Here is a 13,528-nt window from a genome sequence, read left to right on the forward strand (position 1 = left end):
TAGGGGCTTATGGGTAGTTTCTGAGTAGAAGGCACTGAATTTTGGGGCAGAACAAGGAGGACAAGCTCAGTGCAGGTAAGTTCCTGACAACAGTGGAAAGAAAACATTGTATATTGAACCAGTTCAGTTGGAGCTGAGGTAAAGACTTTCTCCCAGCTCATGCACCCAAACATTACAACCAATATTTCACCTTTGGTTTATTAAAAAATGAAGGTAATTAAATGCAAAAAGCTGTGTTAACACACTGTTAAGCCCTTTTGTGAATGAGCAGCCCTTAGTAGGTATGAGGACTGTCAAGATTCCAGGGCAACAATACAGTTCTGACATTGTCAGCAAGAGCAGGGAATCTGTTCAGCCCACGTCAGGATGAAGAACTCTCTTGTTTGAATCTAGACTTCTCTAGTATGAGCAGGATTCAGTGAACCCTCTTCAGCACAGGTCCATCATTGTTGGTGGTGTTGGGTTTTTTATATGTTTGGTTAGTTGTCTTGTGGGGTTTATGTGTCTTGTATTTTGCCACCTGAGGAAAGCAATCTGTTTAGTCACCAGTTGGGTTTACATGCCACCTTTATACCTCTGCAGGATAAATGCCATCAGCAGCATTGCTTACTCATTCTGCAGATTGGCTCAGATATAACTACATTAATATTCTGCATGCACTTTTTTTTGTCATGGGAAAAACATCAAATATCCATTTCTCTCTTATTTTTAACCTTGAGATTTGATCTTTAATGGCAGTTTAGATTCAAAATCACTATCTGCCATACCACATAATCAGAGTGACTGAAGGGGATTGGAATCCAAGCTGTTTACTCACTTCTGTCAAAAAATTTCCCTTTGAGGGAATCATTTCAATTAACTTTGTTCAAACCAGAATGGCAGTGTACACCAGCATCAAGCCATATATATATGGGTGTCAGTTAAATTCAGATGTCAAACATGGCTTTTAATTACAACCTTAGAGCTATAGATCAGTTTGTTGAAAAGATGTTTGAAACATGCTCTAGCTCACAAATCTACTTCTAAATTATACTCACTAAAGCCTTAGAAATATTTGCCATATGTAAGTAATTGATACTTTTATGTGTATAACACACACACACACACACACACACACACACACACACACACACACACACACACACACACACACATATATATATACAGTATGTGTTTCTATATATATAATATGAATGCAAAAATATACATTAATGTGTAAAGAGGGGCAAGATCTAGAATGTACATTTGCCCCCTGCCAATGATCTTCAAGGCACTTCAACTTATTGTCCAAAAAGCCAAAACATGTACCAAGTTCTCCAGTGTTAAGCACTGGAACAGCACCAGATTGCAGAATCTTCATCCTTTACATGAAATATAACTCATAGCTAAAGACTGACACAATAACCACATTTTACTCTTTAAAACTCTTAAAATCCAAGATTTTCCAGGGATGTAACCAGTCCCTTGTGAGGGGCACACCCTCACTCCAGTAGAAAGGAGGGTAACAAGCTTTTCTGGGCTCAGCCAGCGCTAACCAAACTCACCTATAAGGCTTCCTCTGCCTGGAGGTAGGAAGCTTAAAAAGTGAAAGCCTGCCATAGGAAGGGAAGGTGACTAAGGAAAGACTGCTTTACCTCCGAGGCTACAGGGAAATATCAGCAAAGAAGAAGACAACCACGACGACGGCCACAGACCTTGCCACACCTGAGACTGTATAGCGCAGGTATAAAGCTGGGATGATGAAAAGGAGGGGCTGCAGGCAGACCCTAACCCTGATCAGGGACACTATAATCAGCAGACAAGCTGAACTCCAAAGGGGTGACCAAAAGACCGCCTAAGAGACTGCCCGCCTTGTCTTTTTTCTTTTACTCTGATTCTCCCTATTTCAAGGGAAGGAGAGGGAAAGGGGCATTTCTGTCTTTGTTTAGTTTGGAGAATCCTTTCTGTGCCACAAACAGGCAAATGACTCTCTAAGCAGCTCAAATCGTGGTCTAGTAGGGACTCGGGGGTGGAGGCACCCACCACGAGTAATGGAGTCTGTGGGCATAACTATGCCTATTACAAGGGTGTGTGTGTGTGTGTTTTGTTTTTGTTTTTAAGGCCACAGAAGGGGATAGAGCTCAGAAGCTCTGAGCTGGAACCGAAGCAGTGGCTAGCAGAGAGGGAACAGCGACAGCAGTTCCAGCAGCAGTTGGTGCAGCATTGGACTACCCAACACCAAGTTCAAACCATGCAACAGCTGCTGAGGGAACTGATGACCTAACAGCAGCAGTTTCACAAGGAAATGATTCCACAGATAGTGCTGTCCCTTTGTCCCCAGGAAGTCTCAGTGGGTCACATTTACACAGAAGGGGAGGCCCAAAGTGCTTGTGAAGATAACCAAGAGGGAGCCGGATGATGATGATCCTGAGGCCTTTTTAGTTACATTTGAGAGGGTGGCACTAGCATCTCAGTGGCCCTCAGAATAGTTGGGTTTGATTTTGGCCGGGTCCGGTATGGGCAACCTACCATAACATGGACTTATAGGCTAAGGACTATCAGGGCCGGCTTTAGGACCTGCGGGGTCCGATTCCGCGGTCCGGGTCTTCGGCGGCACTTCGGCGGCGGGGGGTCCGCTCCACATCTTCCGCGGCACTGAAGGACCCCCCGCCGCCGAAGACCCCGGAGCGGGCCCCCCCCCCCGCCACCGAAATGCTGCCCAAGACCCCGGAGCAGACCCCTCCCCCCCCGCCGCCAAAATGCCGCTGGAGTGGACCGCCGCCAGGTGAGCCTAAAGCACGGGGCCCTCTTAGGCACGGGCGCAGGGCCCTCTTACCCGCGGGGCCCGATTCCGGGAAATCGGGGGAATCGGCCTAAAGCCAGTCCTGAGGACTATAAACAAGTAGAGTTTGCCATTTTGGACTATTTGGACATTTCAGAGGAAACCCACCGCCAGCGGTTTGGATCCAAGACCTACCCCAAGGGGGCCATCGCCCGGACAGTGGTGCAGCATGAGAGGGGACGCTGCTGTTGGAAGTGGCTCCACCCGTAAGAACAGTCAGGGGTCTAAGAGGCTGAGGCAATTGTGACAAAACAATTTATAAAAATATTACCAATACAAGGCAGAGAATGGGTATTACAGCACTGCCCTGGGACATTGTCAGATGCGGTGCAGCTAATGGAGGACTTTGTAGAAGCCGAAGGGTCACTAGAGATGCAATCCACCAAAGTCTTGGCAGTGTGTGGGACAGACTGGAGGGAGACCCAGGAGGGTGACCTCAAACCAGTAACATCCACTCTGAGGGGTCCAACCCCAAAGATGTCCTCCCAGATGGTCAGATTGCCCCTTAGACCATGGGTAGTCCAGGGGAGCAAGAGGGTCGGGCTGGGACATAACGCAACCAGTGGGACCACCAAGGACCTCAAACAACTGAAGGAGACATAAATCTAGCCACTGCTTCATGACCAAGTTCACCCCCACATAGGAAAGGTACAGGCAGTGCCAACCCGATAACTTGCTGCTCCTGTGGGCAGACAGGGCACATAAAGAGAGAATGCCCTTTTATGGAATGTGAATATGCCCAGGGCTGGACTGCAGAAACCCACAAATAGGAAAGGACTCCCCCAAGTTGATGGTGCTGGTGATGTTTCAAGGAAAGAGTTCAAGAACTCTTGAGTCCGGCTGTAGTCGGATGGTGGTCCTGGCCTCCCTAGTAGAAGATGATGACAACCCTAAAAATTCAATCCACCTGCAGTGTATAAGCGGTGATGTGCAAATGTACCCCAGCCAACATTTATAACTGACAGTGGGGTGATGATAGTAGCTCTGGACAAAATTGGCCTACCCAATTGTAGTGAGGCGGTGTGGCTCCCCGCCGCCCCGGAGGGGGAAGAGCCCATCCGGAGGCCGGAGTGGGCGGAGCTAGGGAGCTCTGAGCCCGCCCCTCAGAGGGTCAGGCGGCGACCCGGAAGTATAAAAGCTCGCCCTCACAGCTCACTCAGGCCCCAGCCGCCGGAGAGACCAGACGTCTCCAGCCTAGCTCGTGACTGGGAAGACCCCACGGCCCAAGGCGGCCGCCAGGACTGGCCGGGCCTGCCCTGCGCCCGCTATCCGGAGGAGCCGCCAGGCCTGCCCTGCGCCCGCTATCCGGAGGAGCTGCCGGACCTGCCGATCAATCCCTGCCCTGACGAACCCATGGTCCTGGATCCCCCAGAGGCCGACACCAGGACCCAGGTAGGCCCCGAGGGGGAGTGTGGAAGTAGCCCAGGGGCAGCCGACCCCAGTCTGGCTGCAGCATTGCCAGAGCCTATGTCAGTGTGTTGCGGCCAGGATCCCCACTGACAGCAGCGGGTCTTCTGCTGCTGCTAGGGTCACGGGCTGGGACGCAGTGGAGTGGGAGGGCCTGCGTCCCCCCCCTGCCACCCAACCCGTGGGTGGCAGTCTTCCCCTCTCCCAGGCCTTTTGAGGCTTGGGCCTACTATTGTTGCTCAGCCCTGACTGAGGGCCTGAGCTCCTGACTCAGCGTTTGTTGCCCCGCCCTGACCTAGGGCCTGGGCTAAATACTCCTGCTGGTTGCTCAGCCCTGACTGAGGGCCTGAGCCCCTGACATAGCATTGGTGCCCCGCCCTGAGCCAGAGTCGGGCTTACTGTGTCTTCCAGGACCGCAAGGGCTGCCGAGGGAGACCCTGCAGCCGGACGAAGTACCCAAGCACCAGTGGGTAGTGAGCCGCTGTGGCTCCCCACCGCCCCAAAGAGGGTCGAGCCCCAGCAAGCCCTTGTACACCAATAATCATAGGCCAGGACTATCAGTTTATGTGGCAAGTCATTAACAAACAGGTCCATCCAGTAAACAGGGATCCAGGTTGATCATTGCTGCAGGTTCCACAGAGCTTGGTAAACTTTGGGGAACCTGAAGATCTTGAGGATGGAAAGTCTTGAGCAACATGGCCACTGACCCCCACAGAGAAAGAGGAGGCAATCTGTCTGGACCTGGAAGCAGGCATTTCGTGTAGGAACAGAGAAATGACCCTACACTTAACCATGCATATGACCAACTGCATCTGTAAACAGGGCCGGTGCAACCCATTAGGCGACCTAGGCGGTTGCCTAGGGCGCTAACATTTGGGGGGCGGTGACCGCGGCGGCCGGATCTTCGGCCGCCCTGGTAGTCAGCGGCATTTCGGGGGCGGGACCTTCCGCCGCCTTTGTCGGGGGCGGCATTTCGGGGGCGGGACCTTCCGCCGCCTCTGTCGGGGGCGACATTTTGGGGGCGGGACCTTCCGCCGCCTAGGGCGGCAAAAAAGCTGGCGGCGCTCTTGTCTGTAAATGAGGAAGTAACAGAGTGAGTTCAGCCGTATCCACACTTTGTGCTTAAAAAAGAGCACCTGTATCGAATTGAAAGGGATCAACAAAAGAGGATCAGCTGCTGGTGCCACACAAGTACTGTTGGAAAGTGTTGTAGTGGATACATGATATCCCCTGTGCTACTCCTGGGGGCATTCTGCACCAAAAATTAAACAATTCTGCACACAATATTTTAAAATTCTGCAAATTTTATTTGTCAAAATAGCACTACATAATCATGCCAGTTTCAATTATTTTGGTAATTTATTTCAAAATGCCTGTCAGCAAGTATGTCTGCAACAATACAATCACAAACAAAAATTCTCCCAGGAGTAGAGAGTTGAAGAAACCCCTATGACAACCCAGTTCCTGTTTCTCTGCCTTCTTCCCCCCGCTCCAGATACCCACACCCCCACCCTCAGCGCGGGGGGTGGGGAGGGCGGCCGGAGCCCCGGGGGGAGGGCAGTGAGCCCCGGCTGCCCTGGGAGGAGGGCGGAGTGCCCGGCCGGAGCTCCGCTCTCCCCGGCGGCCAGAGCGCCGGGGGGAGGGCGGCGAGCCCCGGCCGGGGCTCCGCTCTCCCCAGCGGCCGGGGGGAGGGCGCCGGGGGGGAGGGCGGCTGGAGCCCTGGGAGGAGGGCGGAGTGCCTGGCCGGGGCTCCGCTCTCCCCGGTGGCCAGAGCGCCGGGAGCAGGACGGCAAGCCCCCGGCGGCCAGAGCGCCGGGGGGAGGGCGGCAAGCCTGGCCGTGGCCCTGCTCTCCCCGGCGGCGGGAGCCAGAGCGCCGTGCCGCCCCCCTCCAGGTGCCGCCCCAAGCACAAGCTTGGTGGGCTGGTGCCTGGAGCCGGCCCTGCCCCCACCCCCTCAGAGCCCAGCCGCAGGGCCCCCCCTTGCCTAGATACCCGCACCTCTTCCCCCCCAGAGCCAGCCGCGGGGCCCCCCCTTGCCTAGATACCCGCACCTCTTCCCCCCCAGAGCCCAGCCGCGGGGCCCCCCCTTGCCCAGATACCCGCACCTCTTCCCCCCCCCCCAGAGCCCAGCCATGGGGCTCCCCTTGCCCAGATACCTGCACCTGTTCCCCCCCCAGAGCCCAGCCATGGGGCCCCCTCTTGCCCAGATACCTGCACCCCTTCCCCCCCAAGCCCAGCCGTGGGGCCCCCCTTGCCCAGACAGCCCGCCCCCCCAAGCCCTGGGATCCTAAGGGAGAAACAGCCTGATGCTCAGTCCCAGGCTTGCACAGAGTTTCCTGCACACTGCCCTCTCCTTCCCTCAGGGCATGCTGGGAACTCTAGCTGCCTCTAGCGCCCTCTGCCTCCCCACAGCACTGCTGCTACCTGCCACTAGGGACTCCTGGATCTGGCAGAGCCCAGCTTCCCCTAGTGGCAGGTAGCAGCACTGCAGCCCATTTCTGTGGGGGGAAAGAAATTCTGTGTGCACGTTAATTTCTGCAAAATTCTGCATTGGACAGTGGTGCAGAATTCCCCCAGGAATAATGTGCTGGACACTTGGGAAGAGACAAGACAATGTCACAGGTACTAACCGAGTTCTACTGGCCAAGCACACATCAGGAGGTGAGAGAATACTGTTACTTCTGCCCAAAGTTACAGCTGTCCAGCAACAAAGGGACTCCTAAGGCACCATGGTCCCTATTCCCTCTGCGTCTGGGCACCAGTATATATCAGGGATCATCAACTATGCGACCAGGTATCTGGAGTCTGTTCCCCTTCACTCTGCAAAAGCTATGGTGATAGCCCCAGAACTCCTGAAGCTCTTCTCATGAGAGTATTTCATGGGGAAATCCTAAACGGAGCAAGGGGCCAACTGATTTGCAAATTATACTCCCTTCTGAAGCTCAAGTCCCTGAAAACCTTGGTGGACCACCCGGAGACAGATGGCCTTGTGGTGCGATTAAATAAGACTCTGAAGGGAATGCTGAGACACTTTGTTAGAGATGACCCCAAGCACTACTCCTGCTGCTTCTACTTGCCATAAGGGAGATCCTGCTGGCCTCTATGGGGTTCTCTCCCGTCTAGTTACTTTGTGGCTGCCAACCACAGGGAATTCTGGACTGGCTACAAGAGGACTGGAAGGAACAGGACCTAAGCACCTTGAGTGCAACCCAGTATGTCTTACAATTAAGGGAATGACTCAGGGACCTACCTGTGTTCATCAGTGAGACATTAGGAAAGGCCCAACATGCACAGAAACAAAATTATGATGTATGGGTGAGACTACGGGACTTCTACCTAGGTGACTGGATTCTTTTATTGTTTCCCTCAGCCGAGTCAAAATTCCTGGCCTTGGGGCAGGGTCCATATGAAGTTGTTAGGCAGGTAGGACTATGAGATAGAACTACCAGATTCTGATTCTCCCTCTCTGCTTGTTTGGGGTTTTTTTTTGTTCAGATAATCCCTTGTGTGCCACAAACAGAGGAAGGACTCAGTAAGCAGCTCAATTCATGGTCTGGCGGGGACCTAGAGTGGGGCCTCACCTACTACACCCTGGGACTCCTGGAAAGTTGTTTTCTTTTTTTAAATAGTGACTTTGAGGGGGCCCCAAAATTCCCACTTGTTCCTCCAGTAATGGGACCTAAAACTGGCTCTTATACACACAAATTAACTATATTAACACATTATACACACTTATTAACATCATTCACCTGATTACCTCCAGAAATACATGCTATTCACCAAGAGTATATAAAGAAATGTCCACAAACCACTTCATGCACTCAGACAGTACCATCTCCGGCTCCCTCTCTCTGCACGTAACCGTTCATACACTTATTCAGTCTGCAGCTGTCTATCATTGAACTATTCTCCTATTCCAGAGCTCCAAGTTAACATGTGGACTTAAACAGTGTGAGAAGGCAGAGTGTTTTATGTGTTGTGTTTGCTTTAGTTGGAGGTGCTTAAGCAAATCAACAACGTTTTTGGTTGTAGGGATTTTATGTGCCAAATCCATAGCTGCTTTAAATCACTGCATATAGCGATTTTATATCATCTGAGCACAGGCACTGTTTGGTTCTACATAGTATATATATTACATTATATAAGAGAAAACATACATGCGTGCATGCATAATATTCTATATCTGTGTATATATCCAGGTTATATGTAATTTATATGGTGTCTATCTAATTTCTCTCCTAGAGCTTGACTCTGATCCTGTGAGATTTTGAGCTCCCTCAGCTCCCATGTTAATCAGTGGGAATTGATGAACTGTGGCCTCATTGCTCTTATTTTCAGATTAGAGGATATTTTTTCTGCTTTTCAACTAAGTCCAGTTAAAATTAAGCATGGGGAATTTAGTTGGTGGATTTATTTAAAACTAGTAATAATGTAGGTAGACAGCAGTTAAATAGCATTTGAACCGTTTTGGACTATAATATGTGAAGTTAGCCTAGAAGTCAATTACTTTCTTTAGGCTCTTGTTCCAGAACATCTGACCCCCTCACCCCTCCCGAAGGGAGGACTGACTGAGATGATTATTTTGTTAGGATATTAAATTATTACTGAATATCTGAACTAGGCTTCTTGGCTACAACTGAGCTTTACAGTTATGTTTGTTCTGTATTATTATTGACTGCTTTTGTTGACTTTTATGTCTTGTAATGTTCTCAGATTTATAAATAACAATGTTTCATAAAGGAAGATTTAATGGTGATAATAGTAAAAGAGTCAAAACACTAATGGCAATAACATGAGGCCAGGAGACAGTAGAACAACAGATGAGCAAATTAATGGTGGTAACTGAAAGCTGGGAAAGATTAAAATGATAAATGAAGACCAAGTAAGGGATTAGCAGTGGCAAAACTGTGTGATGTTATGAGTGGTGGTAACAGGAGAGAAGGGGTGGGAAATAATGTTGATAATGATAACCAGAGGTAATTTGAGTTCCTGGCTGTGATAAATGTAAGGTAGGAGGAAAAGAAAGGTACCAGTGATGAAAGGCTTGAAAAGAGATTAGAAATGATAACCGAGGCCAAGTGAAATAACAATCCTTACAGAAGGCCAGGCATTAGATTAAACATCATAAAAGAAAGTTAGAAGAAACAACGATGGTGGGAAGTTGAAGACAGCTTAATTGATAACAAAAGGCCCACGCCATTTAGTGCCTGGGGAGATACCCTGGAGTTCTGATGAAGCAGGAAGATAGACACTTTTACGATACCTGTGGAAAATTGTGCATTGTGGGATTGTTTTTCAGAAATATGCAAACAATGTATGTGTAAATATTTATTTTGGTGCACAGTCACAGTAACTATGCACACAAGCCTAAATGTAAGATTCTGTATGGATTTATGTGGGCATAATTGTTCATGGAGTTACACTACCATAAGCATGGATTAACATGGGGGTGAAAACATCCAAATTTCTAAGGTGCATTCCTTGAACATGTAATGAGTGTCATAGAAAGGGTTAATAGAGGAACAGAGACCAGATGAGAAAAACCAAACATAAATATTTACATAACGTTTTTGTGAGGAATACAAATCTGTCAACAGTTCTCAATCATTGGAAGCCATTTACTGTATTTTAAATTTTAATGTATCCATTATCAATGGTGTTAGGTGCTTTATAGACAAGAAGACAAATTCTGTGCCCCTAAAGAACTTAGATTATGATAAAGTCACAGAATTTTACAGATCTCTGAACAAGTAGTCATTTGTCAATGTTAATTCCTGCAATATTGTATAATGTAGTGTTTAATTATTCATAGGGGTTGTTGTTTCTTTAATGAGGCTTTCTACAGTGATCATGATAGTTATTATTGTTTCTAATGCTGATGAAAGGTTAGAATGTTGTTCAGTTTCAAGAATAAGAATACTAACATTTCATATCTCAACCAGAGAGATTCTCTTTGGTTTCCAGTAGTGTTAGAAATCAGGTAAAAACATTACTAAAATGCAGAGAAATATGATCAAAACATCCTGAAATTCTGTAAATAAATTGTCTGTTCTTTCTGCTAATGTGCTATTTGAGTTATTGACTTGCTGCACCTAACATGGCAGAATCAGGAGCAATGGGACTTTGAGAAGATACCTGTTAGCTTCAGGTCATTTCACTGAATGTTCTGTCAAGTTCCTACTGGTGCCTCGTGGGAATAGATGCCATATGGCTTTCTTGTTACCCACAACCAGTAACCAGACTGTCATTTACTCCATTTTTACCTGCCTAATGGCTGATGTGTTCTATTCTCTTTGAAATGTCAAATACATTTCTTTCCCCCCTCCCCGCCCCCGCCAAAAATTAACTATTGCAGACACTTTTTGGTTTCTTAAATAAAACTTTTAACGTCAAGTGAGTTACCACAGAAAATCAGTTATGTTAATAATTACACGCTGTGTTTGGGATCCTGGGGAGATCTGCTATGTTAGTTTAACTTCTGTGCCAGGGAAGATAATGGAGCAAGTAATTAAGGAAATCATCTGCAAACACTTGGAAGGTGGTAAGGTGATAGGGAACAGTCAGCATGGATTTGTAAAGAACAAATCATGTCAAACCAATCTGATAGCTTTCTTTGATAGGATAACTAGCCTTGTGGATAAGGGTGAAGCTGTGGATGTGGTATACCTAGACTTTAGTAAGGCATTTGATACGGTCTCGCATGATATTCTTATCGATAAACTAGGCAAATACAATTTAGATGGGGCTACTATAAGATGGGTGCATAACTGGCTGGATAACCGTACTCAGAGAGTTGTTATTAATGGTTCCCAATCCTGCTGGAAAGGCATAACGAGTGGGGTACCACAGGGGTCTGTTTTGGGACCGACTCTGTTCAATATCTTCATCAACGACTTAGATATTGGCATAGAAAGTACGCTTATTAAGTTTGCGGATGATACCAAACTGGAAGGGATTGCAACTGCTTTGGAGGACAGGGTCATAATTCAAAATGATCTGGACAAATTGGAGAAATGGTCTGAGTTAAACAGGATGAAGTTTAACAAAAACAAATGCAAAGTGCTCCACTTAGGAAGAAAAAATCAGTTTCACACATACAGAATGGGAAGAGACTGTCTAGGAAGGAGTACGGCAGAAAGGGATCTAGGGGTTATAGTGGACCACAAGCTAAATATGAGTCAACAGTGTGATGCTGTTGCAAAAAAAGCAAACATGATTCTGGGATGTATTAACAGGTGTGTTGTGAGCAAGACACGAGAAGTCATTCTTCCGCTCTGCTCTGCTCTGGTTAGTCCTCAGCTGGAGTATTGTGTCCAGTTCTGGGCACCACATTTCAAAAAAGATGTGGAGAAATTGGAAAGGGTCCAGAGAAGAGCAACAAGAATGATTAAAAGTCTTGAGAACATGACCTATGAAGGAAGGCTGAAAGAATTGGGTTTGTTTAGTTTGGAAAAGAGAAGACTGAGAGGGGACATGATAGCAGTTTTCAGGTATTTAAAAGGGTGTCATAAGGAGGAAGGAGAAAACTTGTTCACCTTAGCCTCTAAGGATAGAACAAGAAGCAATGGGTTTAAACTGCAGCAAGGGAGGTCTAGGTTGGACATTAGGAAAAAGTTCCTAACTGTCATGGTGGTTAAACACTGGAATAAATTGCCTAGGGAGGTTGTGGAATCTCCATTTCTGGAGATATTTAAGAGTAGGTTAGATAAATGTCTATCTGGGATGGTCTAGACAGTATTTGGTCCTGCCATGCGGGCAGGGGACTGGACTCGATGACCTCTCGAGGTCTCTTCCAGTCCTAGAATCTATGAATCTATGTTCTTCTGTGAAATTGGTTACCTAGGGGAAAATGTTAAAAACAGTAGTATTACTTTACATTTCCTTGAAACTTAATTGTTAGCCTCTCATAACTACCTCCCATTACTATGGCGATGGGCACAGTATAACAACATAGATTGTCTGAGCTAACTGAAAACCATTACGTCTGCCTTCTAAAACATTAGCCAATCCTCTTTTGGATTTCACCTGTCACAATCCAAAGGATACTATTTCCTTTTTCTGATTTTACAGTGCATATTGGCCTTGATCCTGCAATTTTCATCTGCGTGGGCAGACCTGTGCATCCATGCAGAGTCCCATTGAAGTTAATGTGGTGTCACCTGAGCAAAGGGGTCCGCCCCTGAGGATCTAGTGCCAATGACTTTTCATTAAAATATATCTTCTTGATAATCAGTTTTTTAAAATTTATAAGAGAATGCCCCAGGTTACACACACACACAGACACAGTTTTGGTAACTCAAGGCAATTGCAAACAAGTCTTTGATCTAGACTTGTGCTAAATGAATAATAGTTTGGTATATTTATTTACACATTATCTGGAACTGGAAAACTGGAGCAAGCAGGAACTTGCACATTTTGTTTAGTTAACTCACCCTGTTTGACTGAAGACTGCATCACTACCTTTCCTCTCAGGTTAACTAACATTTGAGTGATTAACCTGGAAAGATGATCGTTAGTTTTGTCAGAGCTTCTGAGAGGTCAGGACAGATTTGAATTCTAGGAATGGGTAATTTCTTTCTGAGGTGAGAAATGAATGGACACAGACTCAGTATTCTTTTCTATACTATAATTACAACTCTCATGTGGTGGGGATGGATATTAAGCATCAGCAATGCTTATAACTCACAGGACTTTTGACACCAGCTGTGTCATACCTTCATGTCGATCTATGTAAGGTATTTGTGCGATACCAGTTGCTGTAATATTTGGTGCCAAACATAAATTAAGAAAAGGGAATCACTGTTTTAAATACATTCTGAAAGGCCTTTGTTCTTGCCATCTTAAGACTCATCACTTGTTCAACTTGTACCTTTATAGTTATTGAGCCAAATCTTGAGGTCCTTTTTCATTCATAGTAATACCATTTGAAGCAGAAACTCATATTTACAGCACAAAAAAGTTATCTTAAACCATATTTTTATAGACAAAAATAGTTTAAAAATACTGTCTCCTACATGTTCCTTATTTTCAATTAAATATCAGTGCACTCTCTGCTCTTACCCTGGAAATATAATTTTCCAAAGGCTATATGGAGACAGGGATGATAGGCATTATATCCTGGCTTATTGGGAATACCACAGTCACATTTCAGCAGGCAAATGCAAGTTGTCACAGCAATTACTGCTGTTTTCTGTACACAATGTGGCTGGATATAAGCCATGTGTATATACTGTAGAATTTACACACTGAAGATAATAGCAATGTGTGGTTCATTGTGGAGTCTGCTTTTATATCTTTTCA

General features: G+C 46.8%; 1 protein-coding gene across 4 annotated transcripts in view; it reads left to right on the forward strand.

The window, feature by feature from the left end:
* Positions 1–13,528, forward strand: part of FGF14 (fibroblast growth factor 14) — a 638,300-nt gene that overhangs the window by 572,897 nt on the left and 51,875 nt on the right. The window lies entirely within an intron of this gene.

Source organism: Emys orbicularis, chromosome 1 (genome assembly GCF_028017835.1).
Source record: "Emys orbicularis isolate rEmyOrb1 chromosome 1, rEmyOrb1.hap1, whole genome shotgun sequence".
NCBI classification, from domain to species: Eukaryota; Metazoa; Chordata; order Testudines; family Emydidae; genus Emys; species Emys orbicularis.